The sequence below is a fragment of the Coenobita brevimanus genome, chromosome 54 (genome assembly GCF_032717465.1).
Source record: "Coenobita brevimanus isolate Jiangsu-jjx chromosome 54, ASM3271746v2, whole genome shotgun sequence".
NCBI classification, from domain to species: Eukaryota; Metazoa; Arthropoda; class Malacostraca; order Decapoda; family Coenobitidae; genus Coenobita; species Coenobita brevimanus.
In genome coordinates this window covers 28,787,104-28,802,164 of record NC_137007.1, presented here as the reverse complement: position 1 = coordinate 28,802,164, position 15,061 = coordinate 28,787,104, and the positions used below count along the sequence as shown (strand labels likewise).

General features: G+C 41.2%; 1 protein-coding gene across 1 annotated transcript in view; it reads right to left on the bottom strand.

Annotated features, from left to right (window-relative positions):
- LOC145400934 (protein zer-1 homolog) overlaps positions 1-15,061 on the bottom strand; it is a 397,151-nt gene that overhangs the window by 58,637 nt on the left and 323,453 nt on the right. The gene's annotated exons all lie outside the window — the stretch shown is intronic.

Here is a 15,061-nt window from a genome sequence, read left to right as displayed (position 1 = left end):
GGTTAACTGGTACCAGTGCTTTAACTTACAAGTACATACCAGAACAGTACATATTTAACTTAGAAATGCAGTACTGTGATATCGAATGATTTCAGTACATAATCTGTTAGGAATGGCTGGGAAAAAAAAAAATGTTATGAATACATTTTCACCTTTTTGATATACGTTTATGGTAGTTTCGAGTTATTTTTTATGTTATCGTTGTGCCCATGCTTGGAAAAGGGAGCGAAAGAGTTGAATTTTCAGTCCTAAATGAGAAAACTGCACGTCCTCCAAGGCTAGACTCTGCCACGGGAGAATAAAGTGGAGGGTCAGTCCGATTAGCAATAAGGAAGTTGTGTCACAACTTCCAGCTCTCACACCATGAGAATGGCTAAAAATAGAATCGTAATGCAGTTTCAGAACTAACATTAAGTCTAATTATTACTAATACAGATACAAAGCAGAAATAAATACGTTTACAGACGGGGAAAATGTACTTCTTCCGTCATAACATGTTCATCTTTCTCTATCATTTTACGTTCATCTTTATCATTTTACCTTGTTATTTTCGCAATATATATTGCTGTCTCATAAACAGGGTGGTTGTTTGTGTTTTGCAAGGGAGGAAAAAGATTGTATTTTCTGTCTGGGTCGAGATAATGGGTGTAACTATGTGCGGTTAGGCATGGCCATGAGCGAAAAAAATCGTACATCCACTCATCACGATAGCAGATGGTGAACTGACAGATGATTGAGAGGGTGAAGTCAAGGTCAGACTCATGTCCCAGATTTTCGTTCACTTCCCGAAAGTTTTCACAGTTTTCTACACGTTGCATTGCATCAAATGATCCAAACCATTACAGCAAACCTGAGCAAATAGGTAACGATAGCAAGACAAAAATGTATTTTTCTCTTATTATGAGTCTTTAACGAACAAACAAAAAAGGCAATATTCTGACGCCGATCATGGGTAATCATATAAATCAGGTTAACTGGTTACAAGGCTTTATTTAATGCTTTAATTGCTTACAAGTACATACCAGAACAGTAAATATTTAACTTACAAATACAGTATTGTAGAAAAGCAGTACAGTAAGAGTTTAACGAACAAACAAAAAAGGCAATATTCCGACGCCGATCATGGGTAATCATATAATTCGGGTTAACTGGTTACAAGGCTTTATTTAATGATTTAACTTTATTTAAGTGCTTACAAGTACAGTACATACGAGAACAGTAAATAATTAACTTACAAATACTGTGGAAAAAACAAACAAATAAAAAAGGCAATATTCTGACGCCTATCAGGTAAACTGGTTATAAGACTTTATTTCTTGCTTTAACGTTATTTAATAGTACTTTAAGTTGCACATAAACTTACCAGAACAGTACAGTACTGTAAATATTTAACTTACAAATACTGTGCTACTGTACTCGGGAATGTCTCACTCACTGAATAATTTCCCGCCTAGATCGTCAGGTAATCAAAACAAACCGCGCGCTTCGGTGACGTTCGAGGATTTGATCTTTCAAAGGCCTCTCCTGCGTTAATTTGTAGTTTTCATAATGGTTCTTTAATCTTACGTTGTCTTATATGTATCCCAGCCCTTACCGTGTATAATTGCGAGCGCGTTCCGTGAGATCGTGTTCCGTGCGAGTTACCTGTATATATATATATGTATATATATATATATATATATATATATATATATATATGATTGGAGCACTGTAATTACCCACAGGCGCCAAATATATATATATAAACAGAATACACTCAATCCTTGTAAACCGCAGCAATCTGGGTCTGGACCACTGCCGCGGATTACAAATTCCACGGTCTATAAAAAATAACTCATGTGAAAAATTAGTTAGGGTCTGGACTTTGGCCAACCACCCCCCAAAGCACCCTAGCTACACCTATCTAGGCACCATCAAACACAAACATACAAATTTAGGAATATTCAGTGCATGTATTTAATAGAAATAAGCAAGGTTAAGGGATCTCACCTGAATCCTATGACGATATTGCTTAAGTGAATGAAGTGGGGTGGTGTTGGGAAGAACTTAGAAACTCTCAGCATGAGGTGGGGGTGCTCCCTCATGCTGTTCTCCCTTCTCCAGTTCCTCAGCCTCCCTCAGGAAGCCCTCAAAGTCTGCCTGGTTTTGTTTTGGTTTCTCCCTGGTTTTGTAGATTGTCCTTATGGTCGACTGGTTCCTCCCATATTCTTTCTCCAGGCTTGCAAACTTCTCTCCCTTCTCAACATGACAAATGAGCTCCAAACGTTGACTGTATGACAACGGCGGCTGCTTCTTGATGCCACAGGGCTTAGAGCGCTTCTTCGGGGGTTCGGGAGGGGCCATGGAAGGTAGGAGGTGGGGGGAAAGTGCACAAAAAAAAGGCAGGTAGCTTTCGTACCGCACAGTGATGCTCTGTACTGTGCGGGTTGGTGGGCAGAACAACAACAACATGGCGGCATTAGTATGCACACTTGCCACCAGGGACAGGTGGTGATTGGTTGTTGCGTCGCGGTTATCAAATTGAATGCCGCGGTTTATGATTCTCCTCGGAAAAGGCCCACTTTGGTGCCTAGATCCATGATTTTCGTGACTTAACAGCGGTTTAAGGGTGCTGGCAGTCTGACAGCCACTTTGCTGTGGATTACGAATCCGTGGTTTATAAACACGCGGTTTACGAGGATTGAGTGTACATAGTGTGTGTGTGTGTGTGTGTGTGTGTGTGTGTGTGTGTGTATATATATATATATATATATATATATATATATACACACACACACACACACACACATAGTATGTATACTGTTTATATACATCTATATCTATCTATCTATCTACAAATATATATACAGTATATATATATATATATATATATATATATATATATATATATATATATATATTATTTATGCGAGGAAGAAGGAACCGAAGGCCAGGAGCATGCAAAATAGTTCCCTCCAAAAAAAAAAAAAAAAAAAAAAAAAAGAGAGAGCCAAATTCAAGATCTGTTAATTTCGAGACGCCTGGACACACTACATTTAAAAGACTGGAGATCATAGGAAGTTGGAAACACTGACAGAGGGAGACAGTTCTAGGACCCATTGCATAAATGGGAGAAATGGTTAACTCTTGCATTACAGAGCTGGACAGGAAAAGGATGAGAGTTTTTTGCTAGACAGGTGCTACACACCCATCGTAGAGGTGGAGGGATGCAAGCAGACAGTTCAGTGGAGCAGTGACCATGGAAGTAGCGTGAGAAAAGAGATAAAGAGGCAACGGTGTGGCGAAGAGACAGAGGTTGAAGGAAGCCAGTAAGAGGAGGAGAGTTTATGAAATGAAAAGCCTTTGACTCCACCCCGTATGTGGGAAGCCTCCCCATACATGAGTTGCACTCCAAACAGAGGTGAAAAAATCCCGTGTATAAAGTTAACAACTGTGCAAAGGTAAAGAAAGTCCGGAGTCAGCTTAGCACACCTGACCTCTTGGAAGCAGATTTTGCCAGAGATGTAATATGGTATTTCCAAGATAAATCCCGAGTGAATGAAACCCCAAGCATGTTCAAGGATGATGCTGGATTGAGCTGGATATTATTAAACATTAGTGGGTACTCCTGTGGAAGGTTTTGATGGGTTGATAAGTGTAAAAACTGAGTCTCTGATCCATTAAAAACAAGATTATTTTTACCCCAGTCAGAGATACGGGCCAAGTGAGACATCAGGAGTGCCATAGCCTCATCCCTTGTTTGCTGAAGTAACTGCTGAGACGGATGTTGCGGGAACCGAATGGAAAGGTGAACGGTGGAATCATCAGCGTACAAGTGGATAGGGTTAGATGTACTGCTTAGAAAATCATTGATGAATAAAAGGAAGGGAGTTGGTGATAGAACAGATCCCTGAAGAACACCACTGTTGATAGATCTAGGAGAAGAACGATGGCCATCTACAACAGCAGCTATAGAATGATCAGAAAGGAAGCTGTAGATATAAGGCACAGATAGAAGGATAGAAACTGCAAGAGGGCAGTTTGGAAATTAAAGATTTATGCCAGACTCGATCAAAAGCCTTTGAGATGTCAAGTGCAATGGCACAGCCTTTGCCAATGTCCCAAATGGAGGATGACCAGGAGTCTGAAAGGTAGGTGAGAAGATTGCCAGTGGAGCATCCCTGATGGAACCCATACTGTCGGTCAGAAAGAAGGTTGTGATAGGAAAGACGCTTTTAAATTTTTGTTAAGAACAGACTCGAAAACTTTTGAGACGCAGGATGTTAAAGCAATTGCACGATAGTTAGACGGTTGGGAATGGTCACCCTTCTTTGAGACTGGCTGAATGAGAACGAACTTCCAGCAAGAAGGAAAGGTACAAGTTGAAAGACAAAAGCAAATGAGTTTACCTAGGCAGGGTGTAAGCACAGAAGCACTGTTCTTCAGGACAACAGGAGGGACTCCATCAGGCCCATATGCCTTGTTAGTATTGAGGCCAGTGATGGCAGAAAATACATCAGCTGAAGAAATTTTAATGTCAGCCATGAGGAAGCCACAGGGGGTAAGTGATGGAGGAACAGCACCGCAATCGTCTAAGGTGGAATTGGAGGAGAAAGTCTGAGTGAAGAGATCTGCTTTATCAGTAGAAGAAATAGCTACAGAGCCATCAGAGGAGAAGAGGGAATGATGATGAGGTAAAGTTGTTAGAAAGGTTTTTGGCAAGGTGCCAGAAGGAGCAGGAAGAATTCGAATTGGAGAGTCGAGAGCATTTAGTAAGGATGAAATTATTTTTAGCAGAGCGAAGAACAGACTTAGCACGAATTCGGGCAGAAACATAAAAAAAAAAAAAATGTGATTCAGAGGTGGGTTGGCTCTGGTACCTTTTATAGACCCTCTCCTTGTTGGACAGCATTAGAACAAGTGTGATTAAACCAAGGCTTTCTTGTATTAGTCAAAGGATATGAGAAAGCAATGTATGCTTCCATGCCCGGAAGAATAACCTCCGTAATGCGCAAGGCACACTCAGATGGCTCCCAACCATGGATGCAATAATCAATCCAGGGAAAATCAAAGAAGTACTGCCTGACAGCCTCCCAATCTGCAGCTCCAAAGTGCCTCAGTCGACTTTTCTTTGGAGGGTCCACAGGCTGTGTATATACTGCATATATGTGTATATATATATATATATATATATATACTGTATTAGGTAAATACATAAATATTTGGAATGACTTAGACGAAGAGGTGGTGCAGGCAAAGAACATTCATGCGTGTAAAAGTAGACTAGATAAATGTGGATATGGAGACAGGACAACACGAGCAGTGCTCAATTCCTGTATACTACGAATAGGTAAATACACACACACACACACACACAAGTCGCCGACAGAGACGGACCTCTTCCAGGATCATGGGGAAATACTCACTGATTCAGCGACAAAAAGGAGATCAGCCTATTTGTGATTTTGTTAATGAGTGTGTGAGTAGTCGTACCGTCGGACAGTAATTAAAAAAAAAAAGCAGTTTCGGTCATAAAAAGAACAAGATATAGAGGAAATAGAAAGTCTCCGAATGGCTGAATCATGGCGGAAAGGGACGGTGCTTTGTTTACAACTGGTGAGAGAGAGTTTGAGGGCTTCTCTGAAGAGGATGTGGGAAATGGAAGTACTAAGTTGAACCAAAGAAGAGTAACAGGAGTATAGAAAACAGCGTAGAGGAATGACCAGGAGATAAAAAAGGTATGGGCAGTAATTAGAGAGTTATAGGAATGGACCACAGAGCAGGAAAACGAGATCAAAATTCTACGGAATAAACTGGAAAAAGTTTGTATACACAGTGACGAACAAGAAAGAGAAGTTACAGAATTAAAAGTGAGCAATGAATCTGCCTTTAATGAAATAAAACAGCTTAAGAGGGAGAATCGGAGGTTGGAAGAAGAAAGGGACAGGATGAAAAGAAAACTAGATGAGTATGAATCCAAATCAAGAATACAAGACAAGCACATTAAAGAAATCAAGGAGCAACATAAGGTATGGAAGAAAATTCAGGAAGAAGGAAATGTAAATTTGAAAGATATTATAAAACAACAAAACAAAGAAATGGTGGAGAGGGAAGTGATTAGGGTAGTGAGAAGTAGAGAATCTTTAGTTAGGGATGTAGCAGATAAGAAAAAATGTGTAATAATTTCAGGAGTTAAAGAAAAACGTATGACAATAAGATCAGAAAGAGAAAGAGAAGAACTGAGTAAGGTTAAAGAAATAATATCAGTAGTCATGGAGGAAAACAACGAAGCTCAAGATGAGATTGAAGAGGTGTTTAGGTTAGGAAAGTACAAGGCAGGAGGGGCAAGGCCACTGAAGGTACAGTTTAAGTCCCAGGCAGCAGTACATGAAAGCATCATTAGAACATGGAAATTATCAGACAAGGAAGGGTTAAAAAATGTTTGGATAAAGAGAGATGCAATTGAGGAAGAAAGAGCTAAAATAAAGGAGTTAGTCAAGGAAGCACAGGGAAAAAATGAACAGAGAACGGAGGAAGAGAAGACAGTGTTTTATTGGAGAGTCATAGATCAGAAATTAAGGAAGTTTTATCGACGGAGGGAAGGAGTAAAGAGGGTATAAAAAACATCAAAAATAGTTTGAAGGTGGCACATAGTAATGTTGATGGTTTAATATCAGCAAGATTAGAAATCAATTATTTTGTTATGTGCTTTGTAGAGACCAAGTTAAAAGAAGATACTGATGTTCATATGGGAGATCGTAAATATAAACTGTGGAGAAGAGACAGAAAAGAAAAAAACGGGAAGAGGAGTGATGATAGCAGTGAAGAACAAAATAAATGCAGGTACTGTGGAAATGGGAGAAGGCAGGGGCGAAGTGATAAATATGAATTTAGAAACTGGAGAGAATAACAAGGGAGATATGGCAGAAGTGTATGTTCCCCCTAAGACAAGAGCATGGAGTGATGATGAACACCAGGAAATGTTGTCAGACATGGCTAGTTATTTACAGAAAATTATTGAGAAAAGCAACAGTATAATTTTAATGGGTGACTTCAATTGTAATGAGGTGAACTGGGAGGAATGGGACTCAGGAAGCAGCAAAGATTCGTGAGGCACTATATTATTATATATAACAATGAACAATGTGATGACACAATGGGTCAAAGAAGAGACACGGTTCTGAGGTGAAGACACACCAGCAAGACTAGATTTACTAGTACTGTTTACCAATGAACTCGATGTAATAGAATCCTTGAAATATCTGTGTCCTATTGGAAAAAGTGATCATGTGGTCACTGAGATCCAGATGATAATAGGGAATGTGGAGCCAAGAGATGAGCATTGTAGGCAGGAAAGATACAACTTTGGGAAAGCAAACTTTACAGGATTGAGAAAACTTTTTGAAAATGCAGATTGGAGAAAATTCAGAGAAACAAGAGGGATACAGAGGAAGTGGGATATTTTTCTATACCTCTATAATTCGGGAGAGGAAAAATTTGTGCCAAGAGTAAGGGGGAAAACAAAATAGGAAAAAGGAGTGGTTTAATAAAAGGTGTATGATAACAAAAAAAGACAGACAGACATGGCATGGAACAACTGGAGAAAGAGAGATAACAACAGAACAAAGGAAGAATATAAAAGAACTAGAAATGAATACACAAGAATATGCTGAGAGGAAGAAAGGAATTTTGAAAAAGGTATAACAGACAAATGTAAGGATGAACTCAAACTGTTTTATTGATTTGTCAATGGCAAATTGCAACAAAAGGAAGGAATCACCAAACTGAAAGTAGGAGAGGTCATAAAGATGTGGCAATGCAAGCAGAAATAATGAGCAAATGCCTCCAATCAGTTTTCACTAATGAAAAGGAGTTTGTGGAAGGGGAGGGAGTGACTAGAAATGTAGTGGTAAAAGATATAAACGTGGAAGTACTGGAAGTGTATAAATTACTGGAAACTCAAGATGTAAGGAAAGCCCCAGGACCAGATGGAATCTCTAATTGGGTACTGAAGGAATGCAGAGAACAACTGGCGGATGGGATTCACAGTTTAACTGTGTGTTCTCTGGAAGAGGGGAAAGTGCCTCAAGAGTGGAAGATGGCAAATGTGGTACCAGTTTATAAGGAAGGAAACAGGGAAGAACTCCTGAATAATAGACCAGTGTCCCTAACCAGCATGATCTCAAAATTGTGCGAGAGAATTCTGAAAGATAGATGGATACAATATCTAGAAGAGATGAATATTTTGGCTGATAGTCAGTTTGGATTCAGAAGTGGAAGGTCATGTGTTTCCAACTTGCTTAGTTTTTACTCAAGCGATTGACGTGCTACTGGAGAGAGATGGTTGGGTGGATTGTGTGTATTTAGATTTGAAGAAGACCTTTGATAAGGTACCCCATATGAGACTACAGTATGCTCTCGATCTTCAATTAATCTTGCTTCGACATTTCATACTTCAATCGGACTCGCCTGCTCGTCCAAAATTCGTGCTTCGATTTCAAAAGTCGTGCTTCGATCATTGAAGCCGGGTTGCGAGCGCAAGTTGATGCTCATCCGTTCATCTATCATGCCACCTACCGGCCACTTGGTGAAGAGTGCCCTGATTCAAACGTTTGAAATCTTTTTTTGTGATGACGGAGGCAGTGAAAGCATCAACAGCAGTGGCCACGGTGACTGGGACAAGAACAAGGAAGCAGGTGTTCACTCAAGCGTGGTTGGGATGAGTGCGAGTGATGGCAAGGAGGGTGGCAGTGGTGGCTGGCAACAGCGACTCAACCACCGCCTCAGAACCGTTCAGGACAATTAGACCCTTCACTAAATCCTGTTTCAGAAATCTGCCACTAGGTTTACTTCCGTCGCCCAGCATTGAAAACGTAGCCAATGCTTAATTTCTTTTTAATTCTGACACAAATTAAATCACCCCAAAACATATTTTACTCATTAAATTATTCAGATGGCAAGAAATGCTACAAAGAAATGACTGTATGAAAGCCTTTTGATTATATGTAAAGTATTATTAATGTCATTTTGTAAACTCAGCTTTTGTCATTTACTCATCTCTGTAAGCATAACATAAGAGATAAAACCTAGGCAATTACATTGTTTAAAATATTTGTCATTCATTAGTATCCACAAAAGAAAATAGATATGTAGCAGCAGATTTGGTAGTACCTTTCGATATGCTGCCCTGCCTGACATATGACTTTTCCTAACAATACAGACCTGTTGGACGTCTTGATCATCTTAGCAGCCCAAGTCTAACATAAAGAAAACTTTCAAATGTTTCCCTGGCTCCATTGCACTGTTTAATAGGTTTACACTTCAACTCCTCTTACTCTGCTATGGTCATAGTGTCGTACCGCACTGCCGTTTGTTTGGATTAATATGGCTGATTCACCAACTAAGTATTCGTTATGTACATTATTTTCAGTGGAACAGCTTACTTCTTTAAAGCATGCTAAAACACACACATTAGAGGTCCTGAAGGTAATCTCCTTTTACTAACTGCACACGATTTATTCAAATACAGTATATGTAAAGAGACAACACACTATTTTAGTCCCCATACTAAGATGCTCTGACAGCCTGGTTGTTCTTTCTTTACAGGTATATATATGCACTTGATTAAGTAGGAAAAAAGATTCCTATAAATAGCAATATTATTATAAACTTAGTATTAGGTACAATTTCACAGGTCTTTAAAACCCCGCAAAACCATTTAATCGAGGCTGGGCAATGCTAGATCACCTGGTGGCAGACCTCTGAAACAGGGTTTGGTGAAACCTCTAATTCGCCGTCAAGTCAATTCACCATCATAACAATAACAAGACAGTTCACCATCATTAATGAAGACAGCTATGGGCGACGCTAGAATATAATTCAAAGGTGACTACAGCGAGAAAGATATAAGTTAATTATTGACTAAAGGTGCAACTAATAAATAATATCCAAAGCCTACGTTATTGAACATAGCCTCTGATGGATCCCCCTGAAATACAGGTATTAAAGTACTGATTAATTAATATTAAGTATATTTATAAAATGACAGAGAATCATCCAGGGTGCGAATTGTCCTGACGGGGAATCATCCATGTTTTGACGGTGAATTGTCTGACGGTGAATTGACTTTTCTCGGAACACAATACTCTACCACATGAGCTTCATTCTTTCTGCATTAAAGTGTGTGCAGCCTGTACGTCTTGCGCTTATTGCTAACAGTAAGTAAATATGTATTAAATATATGCAAATATATGGTTGTGTTATGATTTTGGGTGGGTATAAGTTCGTTTTGTCTCGTTTTTAAAGGCTCCAACATGCTTGCATGTGTTGGCCTTGGTCACCTGATGGCGGCTCTCCACCTTGCACGATCCAGTGCAGCCTCCCTGTTTGTGTGCTGGAGGTGGGGCTGGAGCTAGCTCTGTGGCTAGGGTGAGAAGTGGTTGGAAGAAGTTCACGGAGCTCTTGCCTCTCCTGACATTGAGAGGGCTCTCCCTAAGTGCTACGGGGTCTTTGTATGCAGCATGTGTTAGGAGTGTAATGCTGTATGGTAGTGAGACCTAGGCAGTGAAGGAGGAAGATATTCGTCGGCTCAGAAGTACAGAAATGACAATGATTAGGTGGATGTGCAGTGTGTCCCCGCGTCCAAGGCCTGGAGGGGCTGGGTTTACGATGGAAGAGTTGAGAGGTAGGATGGGACTGGAGTGTATTGGTGTTGTGATGAGGAGAGGTAGATTGAGGTGGTTTGGACATGTGGAGAGGATGGGGGATGATAATTGGGTGAGGAAGGTGAGAAGTGTTAATACTGGGGGTGGGGTTATGAGGGGTAGACTGAGAAAGACATGGGATGAGGTCATTAAGTGTGACCTCAGGGTTAAGGGACTGAACAGGGAGGTATACGTGTTTACGTAAAAGTTGATGTAGGTTTGTTGACGACACGCTGGACCCATTTATTTATTTTCCATAAGTTTATCAATTAGCACCAATAAATCGCATTTTGATCGTTTTTTTCAGTTCCAAAACTGATCGAAGATCGAGAGCCTACTGTAATGTGGAAACTAGATCATATAGGAGGACTGAAGGAGAACCTCCTGGAATGGATGAGAGACTTTTTGAGAGAGAGACAAATGAGGAGAGTAATAAAGGATAGGATGTCTGGATGGAGGGAAGTAATAAGTGAAGCCCCACAGGGCTCGGTGTTGGTGCCAGTAATGTTCCTGATTTACATAAATGATATGGTAGATGGAGTGAACAGTTATGCAAGTCTGTTTGCTGATGATGCAAAGATCATGAAGAAGGTAGAGGTTGAGGAGGACTGTAAAATGCTGCAGGAGGAGCTTGATAGGACACACATTTGGAGTCGGATGTGGGAAATGAAATTCAATGCAAAGAAATGTATAATATTGGAAATGGGCAAAAGTACCAAGAGGCCACCACTGAATTATTTGATGGGTAATGAACCAATCACAAAAGCGAGAGAACAGAAGGATTTGAGAGTGCTCATCCAGGACAGTTTGTCACCTGAAAAACACATTAACAAGATTGTTAGAGAGATGTATAAACTCCGGACTAATATAAGAGTAGCTTTTCATTACAGTATATGGATGAGGAGGTGATGAAAAAATTGATAGTGGCCATGACTCATCCCACGCCAAAATATGCAACAGAGTGTGGTCCCCACACAAAAAGAAAGATGTAAACAAGATTGAGAGAATACAAAGAACAGCAACCAAAATGGTCCCCAGTCTGGAAGATCTGTCATACAGAGAGAGGCTGGAAAAAATGGATTTGCCTTCCTTAGAGGAAGGGAGAAAGAGAGGCGACATGATTGCAGTGTTCAGGACTATGATGGAAGTAGATAAAATTGACAAAGAAGATCTGTTTTTATGGGATAAGAGAGTAACAAGAGGTCACGGAATGAAACTGCAGAAGCCAAGTTGCTTGAAGGATATCAAGAAATATAGTTTTCCTTATAGATGTACAAACCTGTGGAATAGCCTGGACAAAGAGATCATCCAGTCTAAAAACTTAAATGAGCTTAAAGCTAAATTTGACTTACTGAGAAACATAGACGGGACCCCACAAGCGTAGCTCATTTCCTGTATATCACAATTACGTAAATACACACACACACACACACACACACACACACACACATACATAATTACATAACCTATGGGCATGCATCAGCAAAAGGACACTGCAAAATACTGCATAAAAAGGGAGGCGATAAAGACATAAGGAAATTTAGTTTCCCAAACAGAGCAATTGATCAGTGGAATGAACTACCGAATGAAATAGTGTGTGCCAAAACAATTCATGAATGTATACAGTGCTCGTCAGAAGTATCGAGCGCCCTGCGTCCCTCCTAAGAAGCTAACCTTTCAACATTGAAAAAACATATAAATAATGGATTTTATTTACCTTTAGTGCTTCGTAGGGTAGCCTTTACGCCTCTTCACGGACCTGAGACGTCTTGGAATGAAAGGGCGAGGCTCCTGAGGTGCTGGAGGGGTATTTTGTCCCAGGAGTCACAAATGGCGGCTTCCAGCTTGGGCAGAGAGCTCACGTCCTTCCCTTGGAGACTCTTCTTTACGAGGTACCAGAGGTTTTCAATTGGGTTGAGGTCTGGGCTATTTCCTTGCCAGTCTTTCATGAATGATACCCCACAGTCACGAAGCCAATTGGTGACCGATTTGGCCTTGTGAGCAGGTGCACAGTCCTGCTGAAACACTCGTGCACCTGTTAGCTCGAAGGAGTCTGGTAAATGATCACACAGAAGCTCCAGGTAAACATCCTGATTCACTCTAAGGTTCTTGGGAAGTACAACAAGCTTCCCCAAACCCTTCCCTGGGAAACAACCCCATACCATGAGTGAATCAGGATGTTTAACTGTGCTTTCTACATACCGTGGGCCAAGTGGGTCACTACCTTTGCGTGGGTACACACGTACTCTTCTGTTACAGGTGGCACTAAACGTTGCCTCATCAGACTACAACTCTGACAACAATTGCTCCTCACCCCAATTAAGGTAATTGTTAGCAAAGGCAAGCCTACGAAGTCACTGGCTGCTAGAGAGAAGAGGCTTTTTCACAGGCCTGTGACTTGTGTAACCAAGTTCATGGACCCTACGAGACACTGTTCTCACAGACACCTCACCAAACACTTCCGGGTTGCTCTCCTTTATTTTCCTTGCACTCACATGAGGATTAGACTCCAATGCACGTTTTAAAACATTAACAGACCTTGGGGAAGTTTTCCTAGGCCTACCAGACTGCGGTTTCTTTGTGGGAACTTCACCACTGTTTTCCACTCGAAACCGCACGCACCACCGACGCACTGTCGATCGAGCCACACCAACCAATTCACTAATTTCCTTTGTCTGGTGGCCTGCCTCCTTTAGAGCAATGATCTAGGATATGATTTCCCTCGATAGTTCACGAGTAGGTGCCATAACAACGTGGCAAAAGCCAAAACACTGCGGGACACTCGGTAAAAAATGGCGTAAAAAGAGAGGGAGATGCAGCGGAGTTCCTCTCTCTCAGGCAGCCCATAGGCAACTGAGGCGGGAACCAACCAGTGCATCGGAAGCCCTCAGGCTACTGTGACGTCATGCTAGCGCCACAAACTTGTGGCTCAAGTTTTACCCCCCAAAATGGGTGATTCTTTTTTGGCCATAAGTATTGCGCGCGCTCGATATTTTTGACGAGAACTGTAGATATGTATGATAAAAATGGTTTACGACGCGGGACAGTACGAGCTTGACTCATTCCTGTAAAGATACAAGTAGGTAAGGTACGAACACACACACAGAGGATGGCAATAACATTATTGTTCCGCCTGGTAAAGGCGGGTGACAAAAATGCCGAACATGGAGGGGGATGGAGGAGGGCCACGGGGAGGAGGAGAAGAGGGGGGATGGAGGGGATGTGTGTGTGTGTGTGTGTGTGTGTGTGTGTGTGTGTGTGTGTGTGCGCACGCGCATGTGCATGCGTGCGTCCATGAGAGAGAGAGAGAGAGAGATGGGTTTGGGGGGTAGTAGGGCAGTTTGGCTTTCTTGTCTCCCTCCCCTGCTCCTGCTCGTCTCCCTTCTTGTCTCCCTTCCTGTCCCCTTGCCCTTCCCTTCCCTCTGCCCTCCCTCATCCTCACTTGTCTCTCTCCCTGCCCTCCCTCACACCTGCTTGTAACCCTCCCCATTCTTTCCCCTTCCTCCACTGTTGCTTGTCTCTCTCCTGTCCCCTTGACCTACCCCGCCCCCACATAGCTCGCTGCCACCTGTCTGGCTGTAGCCTGTAAGTTGCCCTCTCACCACCTCACCAACCAGCATATGATGTTTGCTGTCTCATTTTCTAGCAACCGTAATGTTTGTAAGGATAATAGTATTACCTATGATGTTTCTGTATCAGTCTCTGTTCACTGAGTTAGGTACTGTATATGAAGGTTTGGGTCTGGGCCTGGAATGCATCTCTGGCTTTTCTTCAGCATCTAATGGGGAAAATTGCTTTGATATGTATATTGGAAAAAGTCCGGGTTAATAGGGGGAAGTTCAGATGTCCTTTTATCGGACTTCTGCTTATTTTGGAAAGGATCGGGCTCTACTTAGTCCGTTATAGTGAGATTTTACTCTACTGTATTCGAATGCATTCAAAGACAAATAATGAATATAATACTCCATCTCTGCATCATACACTGTTCGATCACATACTTGCCTCACTTATTCACAAATGTTCACCTGCATACTTAATTATAATAACTTTCATTGTAAAACATACTCACACAGAAATTATCAACCTTATCACACCAGTCATAACAATAAATTTTACCTTTTGCAAGTTTCCTTCCTTGGGTGAAAATTCCCAGGCTTAAAGTGTTTCCTCTATTAGACTATTAAATGGCTGTTCTACTCATGAATTAGCTTGGCAATCACAGTAAATAAAAAACCAGAAAGAGGCAAACAAAATGTACGTTATGATAACTGTGTATCACAGTACATCAGTCATCCAACAAAGCAACGCCAGAAGTGAGTAAGAAACGATACTGCAATTGCATCAGGTTCCAGTTGCCTTGGCGTACAAATACTAGACGT